This window comes from Macaca fascicularis, chromosome X (assembly GCF_037993035.2).
Source record: "Macaca fascicularis isolate 582-1 chromosome X, T2T-MFA8v1.1".
NCBI classification, from domain to species: domain Eukaryota; kingdom Metazoa; phylum Chordata; class Mammalia; order Primates; family Cercopithecidae; genus Macaca; species Macaca fascicularis.
The window spans coordinates 17,112,011-17,128,646 of NC_088395.1; the positions used below are offsets into that span (position 1 = coordinate 17,112,011).

Genomic DNA, 16,636 nt, shown 5'->3' on the forward strand with positions numbered 1-16,636 from the left:
CTTTGTAGGGACATGGATGCAGCTGGAAACCATCATTCTCAGCAAACTATGGCAAGAACAGAAAACCAAACACCGCATGTTCTCACTCATAGGTTGGAATTGAACAATGAGAACACTTGGACACAGGAAGGGGAACATCACACACCGGGTGCTATTGTAGGGAGGGGGGAGGGGGGAGGGATAGCATTAGGAGATATACCTAATGTAAATGACGAGTTAATGGATGCAGCACACCAACATGGCACATGTATACATATGTAACAAACCTGCATGTTGTGCACATGTACCCTAGAACTTAAAGTATAATAAAAAATAAATAAAAAAAGAAAATCCCTGGTTTCTGGACCAATGCCGGAAAAACAAAATCAGAATCTCTGTAGGAAGGAGAGAACTCAAGCATCAGTTAGTTTTTTTTCTAAATCGAAGTGATTTTTATTCACTTATTCATATGATTTTCACAGATTCTTAAGAATATTTTTTGTGTATGTTTTTCACCTCGTATTTAATGTAGATATGGATATGTAGTTTTACTCCTTGAAACTAAGGATCACTAGAGTGACAAAGGGAAGAACTGAGACTTACCCTCTTTCCCCACATCAGTAGTTTTTAAAGCTCCTCAGGTGTTGCCAATGTGCAGCCTAGACTGAGAACCAACCACTGTCTAGCCCATGTTTGTATACTTTTAGTACATGTGTATCTATGAAAAACGCATTTTATTGCTTGGGTGTATTTTATTTATTTTTTATTTTTGGAGACAGAGTCTCGTTCTGTTGCCTAGGCTGGAGTGCAGTGGTGTAATCTCAGCTCACTGCAGCCTCTGCCTCCTGGGTTCAAACAGTTCTCCTGTCTCAGCCTCCTGAGTAGCTGGGATTACAGGAGCCCACCAGCATGCCCAGCTAATTTTTGTACTTTTAGTAGAGACAGGGTTTCACCATGTTGGCCCGGCTGGTCTCGAACTCCTGACCTCAAGTGATCTGCTCACCTTGGCCTCCCAAAGTGCTGGGATTACAGACATGAGCCACCGTGCCTGGCCTGCTTGTGTATGTATTTTAGAAAAATATGTAAACGAGATCATAGTGTAATGTTATGCACCTGCATTTTTTTTTTTTTTTTTTTTTGCAGACGGGGTCTTGCTCTGTTGCCCAGGCTGGAGTGCAGTGACTCAATTGTAGCTCATTGCAGCTTTAACCTCCTGGGCTCAAGCGATCCTCCCACTTCAGCCTCCTGAGTAGCTGGGACTACAAGTGCATGTGACCATGCCTGCCTAATTTTATTTTAAATTTTGTAGAGATGGGGGTCTCACTATGTTGCCCAGGTTGGTCTTAAACTCCTGAGCTCAAGCAATCCTCCCACCTCAGCCTACTAAAGTGCTGAGATTACAGGCATGAGCCAGCAGAACCAGCCCTGCATGTGGATATTTTACTCAATATTGTTTTCTTTAAAAATTTTATATTGGGCCAGGCGCAGTGGCTCACACCTGTAATCCCAGCACTTTGGGAAGCTGACGTGGGTGGATCACAAGTTCAGGAATTTGAGACTAGCCTGGCCAACATGCTGAAACCCCTTCTCTACTAAAAATACAAAAAAAAAAAAAAAAAAATTGCTGGGCGTGATGGCTCATGCCTGTAATCCCAGCTACTTGGGAGGCTGAGGCAGGAGAATTACTTGAACCCAGGAGGCGGAGGTTGCAGTGAGCCAAGATTGCACCACTGCACTCCAGCCTGGGTGACACAGCAAGACTCCATCTTGGGAAAAAAGAAAAAATGTTTATACTGAAATCATTTTAGACTTACAGATAAATTGCAAGAATAGTATGGATTTCCCATATGCTTTCAACCCAGGTTCCACTACTGTTAACGTCTTTTATAATCATAGTACAATATTAAAATCAGGAAATTAAATTTCATAAAATACCATTAATTGATCTGTAGGCCTTATAAGGATTTTGTCAGTTTTGTCACTAATGTCTTCTTCTGGTTCAGAATCCAATTCAGAATTCCGTATTGCATTTAGTTGTCATGTCTCCTGTGTCTCTTTCATCTGTGGTAGTTTTCATCAGTTTTTCCTTGTCTTCTACTACCTTTGCACGTTTGAAGAATATTGATCAGTTATTTTGTAGAATGTCCTTCCATTTGGGCTTGTTTAATGTTTTCTTATGATTATATTGAGATTATGCAGTTTTAGTAGGAATCTCACAGAAATGATGTTGTGTCTGTCTTAAGTCATCCTATCAGTGGTTCGTGATGTCAATATGTCTTATTACTTGTGATGTTAACCTTGATCGTTGGTTGAGGTGGTGTCTGCAAGGTTTCTCTACTACTTTAAAGTTATTATTTTAAGCTTTGTAATTAAAAAGCATCTTGTGAGGAGAGGCTTTGAGACTATGCAAATATCTTGTTTCTAATCGTACTTTTGCCCACTAATTTTAGCATCTATATTGGTTGGCTAGGGCCACCATAACAGAATACCACTGATTGGCTTAAGCAACAGAAATTTATTTTCTCACAGTTCTGGAGGTTGGGAGTCCTAGATCAAGGTGTCAGCAGGATTGGTTCCTCTCAAGGCCTCTCCTCTTGTCTTGCAGATGATCACCTTCTCACTGTATCCTCATATGGCCTTTTCTCTGAGTGTGCATCCCTGGTGTGTCTTCCTCTTCTTATGAGGACAGCAGTCATATCAGATTAGAGCCCATTCATATGACCTCACTTAACCTTAATTACTTCTTTAGTGGCCATATCTCCAAATATAGTCACATTCGAGGTTAGGGCTTCAACATAGGAATGGGGTGGGGGGTACCATTCCATCCAACAGCATGCATCAATAACTCTTGCAGGTAACAACTATTACTGTGGTCTTTGCCAAATGGTGATGTCTTTCAATTTACATCATTTCTTCTATATGTATTAATTATAATTCTACTTTAAGAAAGAGCTGCTCCTTAAATCTTTATTTATTTATTTATTTATTTATATCAGTATAGATTTTTTTTCCTGTGGATTATAAACTGTTACTATTATTATTTTCTTGTTCAAATTGTTCCAGATTTTTCCACTGGGAACTCCTTCAAGTTACTTCCATGTCCTTTCGACATGCCCTCCTCATTTTTTGAGCACTTCCTTACTTTCTGGCACCATAAGATGTTTCAGGCTTATCTTGTATTTTCCCTGCCCCAGTCCGGAGATAATCATTTCTCTAAGTAGACCTGGTTTCTTTTGTGGACAATTGTATTTAGAAATCAAGATGTGAGCACTAGGCGTGCTCATTGCTACTAGGGTGTCATTACTTCCTCATGCTCTCAGTAAACAGAGTTAGGGAATATATGCATATATGTTCATGCATGTATAACATACACCTATTCTATTTCTATACCTCTCCATATGTACATATATTTAAAACTATGAGTTCATACTGATAATTCCTTCAACACAGCACTACAGGGTTCCTTTTAGCCTTTCTCTTTTCTTTATTTGTAGTTCCATTTCCTAACAGTGAGAAACTTGATTCTCATTATTCATGATAAATTTAGGCATTTGCTAAGCCCTACTATACACATAGAGCAGTTTCAGAATTGCTAATCTAAATCCCTGTGGAAAACAATTTTGTAACTGGAGAACAACATACACTGTTTGCTGTCTTAACATACAGTATACAACCAATCTTGCTAACCAAAGTTACTTAGGTTAGTTCTTTTCTTTTCAGTGTGGTTATATTGTTCACTTGCAATACAGTTAGACTCATGTGTTACTGACTGTATTCCATTTTGAACTCTCCTTACATATTAGTTTTAATTTTTTAGGATATGAAAAGCATCAACATAGTTCTAAAAGCCAGAACTAACCAAAAATATATACACATACAAGTGTCACTTTAATGTCTATTACATATTCCCCATTCCCTCAATTTTTTCCACTCTCTTACCATGCACCTCCTGTAGTTACCCAATCTCCTCAGTTTCTGGTTTATCCTTTCTGTATTTCTTTTGCACAATTGGGCAGATACATGTATATTTTCTTATATCCTCTTCTTTTTTACATGAAGAGTAGCATGCTACTTTTTTGTACTTTCCCATGTTTTTTGTTTCACTCACCATTGTCTTGGAACTCACTCATTAGCTTTCTCATTCTTTTTTTTTTGTTGTTTACATTTGCGTAGTACTTCCTCATGTAAATGCTCCATTTATTTATTCAACCACTCACCTATGTATCAGCATTTGGTTGTTTCCAATATTCTGTGATTACAAATGATGCCACAATAAATAACCTTGTTGCATATGTATTTTTGTTTTGACAAACATACATCAGAAGAAATATTGCTGTATCAAAAGGTAACTTGCATATGCAATTCTGTACATATTGTTAAATGTCCCTTCAGAAGGATTGTACGAATTTGCATGCCCACCAATAAAGTATGAGAGTGCCTGTTGCCCACAGCCTTGCAAACACAGTTTGTTCTTATACTTTTAAAGTTTACCAATCTGACAGGTAGGAAATGGCATATCAGTGTTGCTTTATGTTGTATTTCTGTAATTATGTGAGTTTGAACATTTTTCATATGTTTAAGGGCCATTTTTAGAACTTCTTTGTGAGTTGTCTGTTCATGTCTTTTTTCAATTATTCCATCGATTTTTTTGCCCTTTGTTCTTCAAGTATTTTTAAGATTTAAAAAATGCTTATTGTGGTAAATAGGTATAACACAACATTTACTGTCCCAGCTATTTTTAAGCACATAATTCAGTGGCATTAAGTACATTCACAATGTTGTGCAACTATCACCACTATCTGTTTCTAAGACTTTTCCATAATCCCAAACAGAAACTCTGTAACCATTAAACAATAACCCCTTATCCCCCACTTCCTTCAATACTATTTATTAATAAGTGTGTTCTTTCTCTACTGATTTATAATAGCATCTCATTTACATACCAAGACCCTACAAATGCTTGATTGTGACTACTCTTTTGTACTTTCCCATGTTTTTTGTTTCACTCACCATTATGTCTTGGAACTCACTCATCAGCTTTCTTATTCTTTTTTTTTTTTTTTTTTTAACATTTGTGTAGTACTCCCTCATGTAAATGCTCCATTTATTTATTCAACCACTTTCTAAAATTGCCTTGATTTTATATACATATTACCAATTTAGAACGTAATCTTGGAAGAAGCAAACAGTTTACTAGGCTCAAAGAATTTTTGATAGAAAGGGGCTTCAGAAATCATTGAGGTCAGTTTTCAATGGCATCTCACCATTTTTTGTAGATGAAACTAAAACCCTTCGCTTTAGTTCAAGAAGTTCCTCATGATCTGATCCATGCCTGGCTCTCTAGCGTTTAGTCCTGCCTCCTTCCTCCTATATCCCACTGAATTTCTCACCTTTTCTCCTCCTCCACAATGCCGTTTCATGCCTCCAGACCCTCACACGTGCAGTTGCATCTGCCCAGAACCTCATTCCTTCTTCTGAGTGGCTTAGCATTCTGATCTCATGTCACTTCTAATAGGAAACCTCTGACCTTTTCACTTGAGCCAGAACCTCCGCTCTTGGACTCTTGCAGTAGCCAGATATACTATAGTCATGGTCTCATTGTGCTATATTATAATTGTGGGTTTACTTGTCCATCTCCCCCACTAGAATATGAGTTCAGTGAGGCCAAGGACGGCCTTAAACTTGTGTTCTTTTTTTTTATCACTAGATACAAAGAAAGCTTGATAAATACATACAAGTGCATCTAGGCTTGGCTTAAATTCTTCAAGTAACAGTTTGCTACCTCAAAGAAAACCTGTTACATTTTTACATTATTTGAAAGTTCTTCCTCACAGCAAGCTGAACTCTGCCTCCCGGTAATTTCTAACCACTTGTCCTTGTTCTGTCCTTAGGGACTAAATCTCTTATTAAAGGACAGCGATCTGCTCCCCAAACTGGGCTTTGGCCAGGGACACAGCTGTAACTAGTAGTTCTTTTTGAAACAATTTAGGACTGCTTGTTTTGGGTATGAATTCTTCTTTTTCAATGAATATTTTATTCAAGGTAAGAAAAAAGTTGAGTTTCTTGTAAAGTGTTTCAGTCTGTTATGCTATTTTAGCGTGTCCCCCAAATCTGTTTTCCTGAAAACATTTTGCTACCTTAATTCAAGCAAAGTAGTTACATTCAGCACATTATTTGTCACTTCAGTGATGACAGTTACCCTTTCCCTCCACCTTTTCATGCAGACTCAATGGATTTCATTGGATTCTTTGTTCTCTGTTCTGGGCATTCTGTTTGCTAGCAGTTCTGTGCACTATCATGTTACTGCTCAGTGCCCCAGCCTTTGGCTGAAGAGGCCTGGCCTAGATCTGCCTGTGAGTTCTGGTACCACATCTGCAAAGTTCTGTGGAAATGCTGCACCTTAGCACAGGCTAGAGTTTCTCAAAGGATCTTCTGCATTAGAATCTCCCAGTGAGTCGGTTAAAAATGCAGATTCCTGGACTCCTACTCTTGATCTTCCAGGTGAAAATCTGAGATGAGGCATCTGGTGGGGCCGGTCGGGACTCGCGGCTCCCACGACCTTGGGCTGCGGCCGGGTGCCCGCTCTTCCTTCCGCTTGCGCTGTGAGCTGAGCCGGTGTATGTGTGGCAATAACATGTCAACCCCACTCCCCGCCATCATGCCCGCCGCCTGGAAGGCCACTGCTGCGGTGATTTTCCTGCATGGATTGGGAGATACTGGGCACGGATGGGCAGAAGCCTTTGCAGGTATCAGAAGTTCATATATCAAATATATCTGCCCGCATGCGCCTGTTAGGCCTGTTACATTAAATATGAACATGGCTATGCCTTCATGGTTTGATATTATTGGGCTTTCACCAGATTCACGGGAAGATGAATCTGGGATTAAACAGGCAGCAGAAAATATATAAGCTTTGATTGATCAGGAAGTGAAGAATGGCATTCCTTCTAACAGAATTATTTTGGGAGGGTTTTCTCAGAGAAGAGCTTTATCTTTATATACTGCCCTTACCACGCAGCAGAAGCTAGCAGATGTCACTGCACTCAGTTGCTGGCTTCCACTTCGGGCTTCCTTTCCACAGGGTCCTGTCGGTGGTGCTGATAGAGATATTTCTATTCTCCAGTGCCACGGGGATTGTGACCCTTTAGTTCCCCTGATGTTTGGTTGTCTTATGGTTGAAAAACTAAAAACATTGGTGAATCCAGCCAATGTGACCTTTAAAACCTATGAAGGTATGATGCACAGTTCGTGTCAACAGGAAATGATGGATGTCAAGCAATTCATTGATAAACTCCTACCTCCAATTGATTGACGTTGCTAAGAGGCCTTGTGTAGAAGTACACCAGCATCATTGTAGTAGAGTATAAACCTTTTCCCATGCCCAGTCTTCAAATTTCTAATGTTTTGCAGTGTTAAAATGTTTTGCAAATACATGCCAATGGCACAGATCAAATAATGTCTCCTCATGAGAAATTTATGATCTTTTAAGTTTCTATACATGTATTCTTATAAGAAGATCCAGAATCTACTATATTAAAATAGATAAAGCAGGTAGCTTCTTTTTTCTCAAATGTAATTCAGCAAAATAATACAGTACTGCCACCAGTTTTTTTTATTACATCATTTGAAAATTAGCAGTATGCTTAATGACAATTTGTTCAGGTAGAAATGAGCAGTTAAGATATAAACAATTTATGCATGCTGTGACTTAGTCTATGGATTTATTCCAAAATTGCTTAGTCACCATGCAATGTCTGTATTTTTATATATGTGTTCATATATACGTAATGATTGTAATGCATAGTAAGAATGAGGTGGTATTACATTATTCCTAATAATAGGGATAATGCTGTTCATTGTCAAGAAAGAGTAAAATTGTTCTCTTCAATTAATGGCCCTTTTATTTTGGGCTTTTATTTTCCCTGATATTATTTCTACTTAATACTCTTTTCTCTCAAGAAAAAAAAAAGTTTGTTTTTTCTTTATTGTTCTTCATAGCAGACCAAGTATTGCCTCTCTGCCATAGACAGCTACTGTCAATACATGCTATAATTTGACATTCTGGGTCACAGATATATGGTATTTAAAATCTATTTATGCTTTATAGAGAAACCAGACATTAAAACTTCATGCACTACTTATTTCAAATTACTGTACCTTATCCAAATTTACACCTAGCTATTAGGATCTTCAACCCAGGTAACAGGAATAATTCTATGGTTTTATTTTTCTGTAAACAACTGAAAGAATGATTAGATCATATTCTAGTATGTTCTGAAATATCTTTAAGACTGATCTTAAAAACTAACTTCTAAGATGATTTCATCTTCTCATAGCATAGAGTTTACTTTGTACACATGTTTGAAACCAACTACTATAGAAGATGAGGAATCTATTGTAATTTTTTGCTTTATTTTTATCTGCCAGTGGACTTATTTGAAATTTTCACTTTAGTCAAATTATTTTTTGTATTAGTTTTTCGTGCAAACATAAAAATAGCAATCATTTTAAATTGTCAAAATTTCCAGATTACTGGTAAAAATTATTTGAAAACAAACTATGGGTAATAAAGGCTAGTCAGAACCCTATACATAAAATGTAGTTACCATGTAGATTAATATGTAGCAAAAATGTATGCTTGATATTTCTGAACTGTGTTGATTTTTCTGCTGTATTCCAGCTGACCAAAACAATATTAAGAATGCATCTTTATAAATGGGTGCTAATCGATAATGGAAATAATTTAGTAATGGACTATATAGGATGTTAATAATGAAGCCATATGTTTATGTCTGGATTTTAAAATTTTAAACAATCATTTACTATGTAATTTTTCTTTACCTTGAAGAACATAAACTGTTATTTCAGTTCTACAAATCAGCAAGATATTATTTATGGCAAGAAATATTCCGTTGAAATGTTGTGCTGTAACATGGGAAAATGTAAATGTTTTTCATGGTTTCTGTCAATGTGAAATAAAATTTAATTCTGACTTAAAAAAAAAAAGAAAATCTGAGATGAGGCCTCATAGTGCATATTTTAAGAAGCCTCTGGATGATTCTCATACAAACTAAGGTGAAGAACCACTGTCCTAGATGTTGGCAAAATAATCACCAAATACACCATCAGTCATCTGTTCTGGATATTCATTTATATCTACGTAGACGCAAACCTGTATCAATGTCCTATCTACTCATTTTCCTTTTTTTCTCAATTATAATCTCAGTGATGGCAGAGATCCTATCTATTTTGGTCATTGTAGCCCCACTGCCCAGGATAGTGCATGGCACATAGGTGCTGTTGAATGAAAGCACAGGAAGCAAACATGTCTTTCTCATTGATCCTTCTAATACTGGGAGAGGCTATGGTGGAAATGAAGTGAGAGGCATGGGAACCAAAGAAGAAAACTAAAATGCATGTGATCACAGTGTATGGTGGACCCAGAGCTCTGGAGAAAACCCTCCCATTAGTTAGTTCTGTAGGTGCAAGGTCTTCAGGTCATTCTTTTTGACTGTAGCAGGCTGAGCAGCTGTACCTTGAAGAGACAGAGACTCCAATATGAATTCCTCCCTCCACACCAACCTCAATGTCTTTGGAGTTTGAGGAATGAGGGAAAGGCAAGATATGACAAGGGATTGCATTGTCATATAATCAGTCATCACTCAAATAAATTAAAGCCTCAAGGAATTTTAATAATAATGGCTGTAACAATTACCTTGAGAAGGCAGGATGTGGAGTTGCTATGAATCACACTACTGGGTTTATATTCTAACTCTTACTAGCTTAATTTCTCTTCACTTTCTTCATCAGTAAACGGAGATAACTTGATTATGTAATTCATGTGTGCTAGTTAAGGTAATGTCAGCTACCATACCATAGACATCCTCAAACCTCTTGGCTTACTAAAATTGAAGTTTATTACTAGATCACATAAAGTACAAATGGACATTCTGGTCTGGTGAGTGGCTCCTCTCCACATGGTGATTCGGGGACCCAGGTTCTGTCTATATTGTAGAGTCCTCAGCTAGAACCTCTGCATTCAGTCAACAGACAGAGGAAGAGAAAGTGAGAAGGCACACCAGCTCCTAAACCACTTTGGCATGAAAGTGACACGTGGCCATTTCTAGTCACATGGCCAATCTAGAAGCAAGGGAATATGAGACATGTAGTTTAGTTGTGTGCTCAAGAAGAAACATGTATCACTTTTTGTTTCATTACAAGCAATCACAAAACTTAGTAGTTTCAAATAACAGCCCTTTATGTAACTCACAATTCTGTGGGGCAGCAATTTGGGCTTGGATTAGCTAGGAAGTTATGCTGATCCCAGTCAGACTCACTTGATCTCAGCAAGGCTTACTCATGGCAAATGTGGTCAGCTACCATGTTGGCTGAGGACTGGTTCATATAGGATGGCCTTATCTGGAAAAGCATGTCTTTATTCCATTTGTCTCTCACTCTCCAGTAAGCTAGGCCAGTCTTGTTTATATGGCAGGTAGGCAGACTCCCAAGAGCAAGAGCAAGAGCCAAAGTCTGCAAAGCCTGTTGAGGCCTAAGCTTGTAACTCACACAAGGTAGCTTCTCTCACATTATTGTCCAGAATCAAGGAGTAGAGATATATAAGCTGCAAAGAATTGTGGCAATTTTTGCAACCTATCAAAAAGAGGAAATATGTTTAATTAAACAGGTGGTCTATAACTTGTTTAACAGAGTATGTGACATCACAGTAAGTTCCCAATAGATTATTTTCATTATTATTGTTATCATTTATTGAATATCTACTATATGTTAGGCTCTGTACTTGGCAATTTATATATATTATTTAATTACTACAACTATTTCATTTTACATATGAAGAAACTGAAGCTCAAAAAGATAAAAAAAACTACTGAAGGCCATTTGATTAATAAGTGATGGTACCAAAGCTCACATTCCCTACTTCCTTATGTCTTAGGATGCAAACTAAGCTAGGATTGCCTGAAACTCTGAAGGAGAAACAAAACTTGAAGCTAAGATGAAATTAAATATTTAAGAAGGTCTGATAAATGACATGGGAAGAAAGAACCTGGCATTCTCACCTGAAATATGAGGGTGATGCCCAGAGCCAGTTTTGGCAGATGACCCTCAAGTTGGTCACAGCTCATCTCAAGGGCAAAGCAATGATGATTATTGTGACTCATTTGATATCGTATGTTGCCTGGTTCTTTCCCTTTCCACAGAGGATGAGGAAATTCCTTTCTGATCAAAGAATCTGCGTTAGTGTTAGAAGATCTTGAGTAGAAGGAAGGAGGTAGAAGGCAAGTGGGTAGAAGAAAGGGAAATTTAGCCTAGGAGTAGAAAATACTGGAGCAGAGGAGGAGTTTAAAATCCCCTAGGCCAGATAGTCCCAGCATCTTTTGGGAATGAGGACACAGATAAGATAGAACTTTGTTGATATTATAGACAAGGCTTAGCGAGCATATATTGAAAAACATATTGCAGTAACCTCATTGCCTCTCGGCAGTCTGCAGCCCATAGGCTGGGAACTGGGGGTCTAGTCCTGAAGAGTAGATAGGTTTAATTTTGAGACCAACTCTATTAATTTGGTAGTGATTACTGGAAGCACCATGTTGAGATGGATTCTGAGGACACGTCTAGATGTTAACAGAAAAGATAGCTATGAGTGATTATTGATCTCTCTCACTGGTCTGGACAAGGATGGTGGTGGCATATATATTAAGTATGTTTTCTATCTCTGATACAGTCACATTTTCATAAGAAGAAACTGCAGGAAAGAAAGTTGGCATGATTTTCTTCCTATTACGAAGTGAGTTAATAGTAGAAGCAAACCTAGATCCCTGATGTCCTGATTAGTGCTTTTTCCATGACACTAAGCCAGTTAAAGAACCATATTTTTTGTTACCATTTATTCTCAGGCAAAATACGTTTTTCAATTTTCTTTCTACGTTGCCCCTGTCTTTTCTGGAAGTCTGCTTCCACGCCAGACATGGTATAGTTTTCTTCTTTCATTTAAGAAAACAAAATTAACCAAAGCTTATTCAGGGATTGCCTGGTGAACTTAATTGATTGTTGAAAGAAGGGTCTCATCTCTGCTCCATTTCCATGTTCACCCTCTGGTTATGACACATTTGTGCCCAAACATTAGACTTTGAGATTAGAGGACTAGCTCATTGCTGAACTAAAATCTAGTTCAATTAAAGAAAACCCAGTAAAAGTCTCCTTTTCTCCTCCTTTTCTCTCCATCCTCAACCTTCAAGTCCTCTTGTTCTCTTTCTATTTTAATGCTTTTCAGGCACCTGAGATTCATTAATTTATTTACTCATATGCACACCCCTGCCCCCACCACACACATACCTCTATACCCATGAAACTTGAGGTTCCCACAAAACCTCTGTTCACCAGAGCTAGAATGGATTTAGGCTTCATCCAGTCTGTCTTCTGAGGACATTAAGGCTCAGAGAGGGCAGAGCTTGAAGCCAATGTTCCAGGATCCAGTACGCAAAATGGCCAGTTTGCTGAATGGCCAGTACACAACCCAGTCTTGCTTTTGTGAACTCTTTAGTTTATGGGTTTTTATTTTGTCTTCATTTTAAGGATTGTTACGTTTACCTCTGCCCCAGCTTTCTCTTACTGCAGCTGAGTCTGGGGAGAAGAGAAAGGGGAGAATGAAGAGCATGAAAAGATTGGATAAAGAATGTGAATAATTTCTCTTAGCATCTTCTCTATTAATAACATATAATTAAAATGCTTCAGATATATTCAGAATGTATTGTTGAATAAGACTCTATTAATGAAGGACTCTAAAAAAGAACATACTATCATGACCCCATTCCCCTGATAAGCATATTAATAGATTTCCCATGCACCCCTCAATTTTCTCTCTCTCCCTCTCTCTGGTCCTCAGTCCTAGAAGCCTTTCTTCTTATCTTCTGTCAATTCTCTCAAAACACCAAGCTCTTTCCTATCTCATGACCTTTGCACTTGCTGTTCTCTATGCCTTGAATGCCCTACCCCCTCTTAGCAACAACATCTCCCTGGCATTTTTAAAGTCTCAGCTTAAATGTTCTCTTTTCAGTGAGGCTTTACTCGGTAACCTAATATAACTTCACTACTTTATCCCATGTATCAGTTAGTTTTTGCCATGTAACAAACACCTCAACATTTATTGGCTTAAAACAACCAGCATTTATTTAACTCATGATTCTCCTGGGCCCAACTGGGCTCACTCATGGGTCTGAACCTGGCTGGTGAGTTGGTGAAATCCCAGATGACCTCAGTCACATGTCTAGTGGTTGGCTGGCTGTCACTTGGGGTGATGGGGTAACAGGGCCATATATTGCTTATTCTCCAGAAGGCTAACCCCGGCTTGTTCATATAACATCTTAGAGTTCCAAGAACAAGAGTATAAGTCCTTAAATGTAAACACTTTTCAAGTCTCTGCCTACATTGTATTTGTTGTGATCCCAGTGGCCAAAGCATATCAAAAGGCCACCCCAGATTGAAGGGGAAGAGAAAGACTTCACCTCTTGAAAAGAGAACACAAGTAGAGGTTTGAAAAGCCCTTGTATATTGGAGTTTGCTCTCTCACTGTGCTTGGGACCCTGAGGCCTAGGATAGCCTGCTGGAGATTGAGGCTACAGGGAAGAGAACTGAGGTGCCCTAGCTAATAGCCTGCCAATCACCAGACATGTGAGTGAGGCTGTCCTGTATCATCTGGCTTCCAGCTGATCCACCAGCTGAGTATAGACATGTGAGAGAACTGAGCAGAGATCAGCAGAGTCAGCCCAGATTTTAAAATCACCTGGTCAACTCACAGAATTGTGAGCTAAATAAAATATTTATTGATTTAAGTCACTGTGGTTTGGGGTGGTTCGTTACACAACAAAGCTAATCAGTACAGGGGGCCTTGATTAAGAAACCAGAGTCAATCAGAATAATGCATGATCCTTTGTGGTTAGGTCTTGTAGCTGACAGTGTTAATGCCCCACCCTTAATTGGTTAGGCCTCACCATTTCTGTCCATGTTTATCTGACTCCCTGTTGCCAATTTCTGCATTTTTTTTTTTTTTTTGCCAAAGGGCTTTCTCTGGGCACCAGAGCTCACCTTGCCTGTGCACACAGTGGGCCAGAAGTTCTGGAGAATTGACATTTACTATGAGCAGCCTTCAACCAGCGATGAATGGGAGTTCATGTATATATAACCCAATAACTTGCAAAATGAACAATTTGTTCCAAACTGTCTCCTGGAGTTCCCCAATGGGATTGCGCTCCAGGAATTGGTAAAGAGCTTCCAGGTTCAGCAGAGGGGAGGACTGCTGGCCAGGGCCTTTGGTATACTGCTTCAGTGAGGGGCTCCACTGCCACCACCCTGCTTGCTGCCTTCCTGGGTGCCACTCCCCCAGTGAGTCCAACACGACATGTTCCTCTTAGGCTCTTGAATGCTGCTCTGAGCAGTGTCACCCCTTACACTAGAAAGCTGTCAAAAACTATGGGGAAAAAAAAAAACAAAACAAGAAGGAAGTAGAGGAGGTGCTAGAAGAGGAGGAAGAAAAATACATGGTGGAGAACATTGTCGACTGTCAACTGGTAAATGGCAAAGTGGAGCACCTCCTAAAGTGGAAGAGTTTTAGATGAGGATGACTCTTGGGAGCCAGAAGAGAACCTGGATTGTGTGATCTCATTGCTGAGTTTCTACAGTCACAGAAAATATCATGTGAGACAGATAGATCAGAAAAAGGCAAATGCAAAGCTTACTCTGATTCTGAATATAAGGGAGAGGAGAGCAAACCAGAGAAGAAAGAAGAGTCAGAAAAGCCACGAGGCTTTGCTGGGCTTTGGAGTTGAGCAGATTATTGGAGCTACAGACTCCAGTGGAGAGCTCACACTCCTGATGAAATGGGAAAACTCTGATGAGGCTGACCTGCTCCCTGTCAGGGAAGCCAATGTCAAGTGCCCACAGGTTGTCATATCCTTCTATGAGGAAAGGCTGATGTGGGCATTCCTACTTCAGGAGGGCAATGACAAAAAATTATGACAAGAATTACTTATCCTGAGCACCAGCCCCTGTCACATCTGGCTGGGAGTTTCAAGTCGGGAGAGAAAGAGTTAGACTTGTGTTGACATCACAGAGGTGGCTTGAGAAGATGTCCTTTGAAGAGCCAGTATAGTCTCTGTGTCCTGCAGCAGGCCAAATGCTTCAAAACTGTTCCAAGCTGTGTAGCTTGCACATGGTTCCAGTGGAGGGGAAGTGGGATAAGTGTTTCAAGGCAACCTTTGTCGCACTTTGCTGAGAAAAGCAAAGGGCTTTCTATGAAGGACAAAACTTGCAGAATTGGATGTGTGAGAGAGCAAAAAGATATTGTAGATCCTCAAAGAGCATCTCCACAACGCTCAACCTTCTTCCCAATAGTGTCAACTCTGCGCTTTTAGAGTGTAGCATTATGTAGTTTTTGGCTATTACTGGTGTATACTTTTGGGGGAGGGAGAGATGGAGTGGGGAGAAATGGAGATGACTAGCCTCGTTTTGATTACCATTTGGGACCAGATTGGGAAAATAGTGAAACAATGGAAAGAGCAATGATTTGTTTCTATGTCCAGAATATTTTACATTAAAAATGTCATTGGTACCATAAATAAGGACTGTAAGAGAATGTTTAAAAGCTGTTATTAAGCATGTTCATACCTCAGTATCTGGTGTATCCCATAAATATATACATCCACTATGTACCCACAAAAATTATTTTTTAATTAAAAAAACCTGAATGTCTGAATCCTGTAAGCCAAGGTATTCTCTGCTTGAATTTAATGCTGTTCCCCATGAAGAACTAAGCCAGATCATAAGTTACCAAAGCTGCCATTTTGCAGATGGAAATTGAGGAGGGAAAACCTTTTATTGGAGCCTATACACAGGTAGATCATTCAGTCTTAGAGGTGCTAATTCCTGAAATTAGAAAGAAAACCCTTTATTTTCCAATTATGGAGTTATAAATAGCAGCTTTGCCATCCAAGCCACAGGCTGAGGTGTTGGGGAAGGGGAAGAAGGTGATAGAGGAGATGGAAGACTAGGGAAAGACAAGGGTCTATGCTCTTAGGATGGAGAACTCTTGGAGCCTCTGTTTTTTGAGCTTTGAACTCCGAAACCATTGGTGGCAGGTTTCAATCACTGACAGCACAAGTTTCATTGAATCAATTTAGGAGGTAAATGATTTCAAAAACCTTTGTATCAGGAGAAGATTAAACTTCCATACTGGGGCAGTGGTTCACTTTAAAACAAAACAAAAAATATTTTAAAAAGAAATCTTAAGAATTAGGTGATACCCAAAATGCTCTGTCTTGAGTCATGAGATCCATTAGTTCTTGATATCATCTAGACTTGCATGTAGAGCTACATTATAAAATCGTTTTAGGCATGTGTTAGGTTTCTGTGAAAACTTTGTTTACATGTAAACTTCATACCACACGGTCAATTTTTGTCTTAATAAAACTAGATTCATGTTTTTAAAAAGCACTTCCATCATCACCTCCCTGCTCTTGTCTCATTCATCTTTAGCCTGATTTGGAAACATATAGCTCATTTAGGCTGTGTCACTGGCTGAAGCTGGACATTTGCATGCAAAAAAATTGGCATGATGGTTTTGAAGTTGGGAGGGGAGAGCTTTTGA

At 39.0% G+C, this 16,636-nt stretch overlaps 2 pseudogenes; both read left to right on the forward strand.

Moving 5' to 3' along the window:
* Nucleotides 1–6,562: 6,562 nt before the first annotated feature.
* On the forward strand, nt 6,563–8,990 carry LOC107128475 (acyl-protein thioesterase 1 pseudogene; annotated as a pseudogene).
* Nucleotides 8,991–12,479: 3,489 nt separating this feature from the next.
* On the forward strand, nt 12,480–16,259 carry LOC102135175 (chromobox protein homolog 1 pseudogene; annotated as a pseudogene).
* Nucleotides 16,260–16,636: the final 377 nt, after the last annotated feature.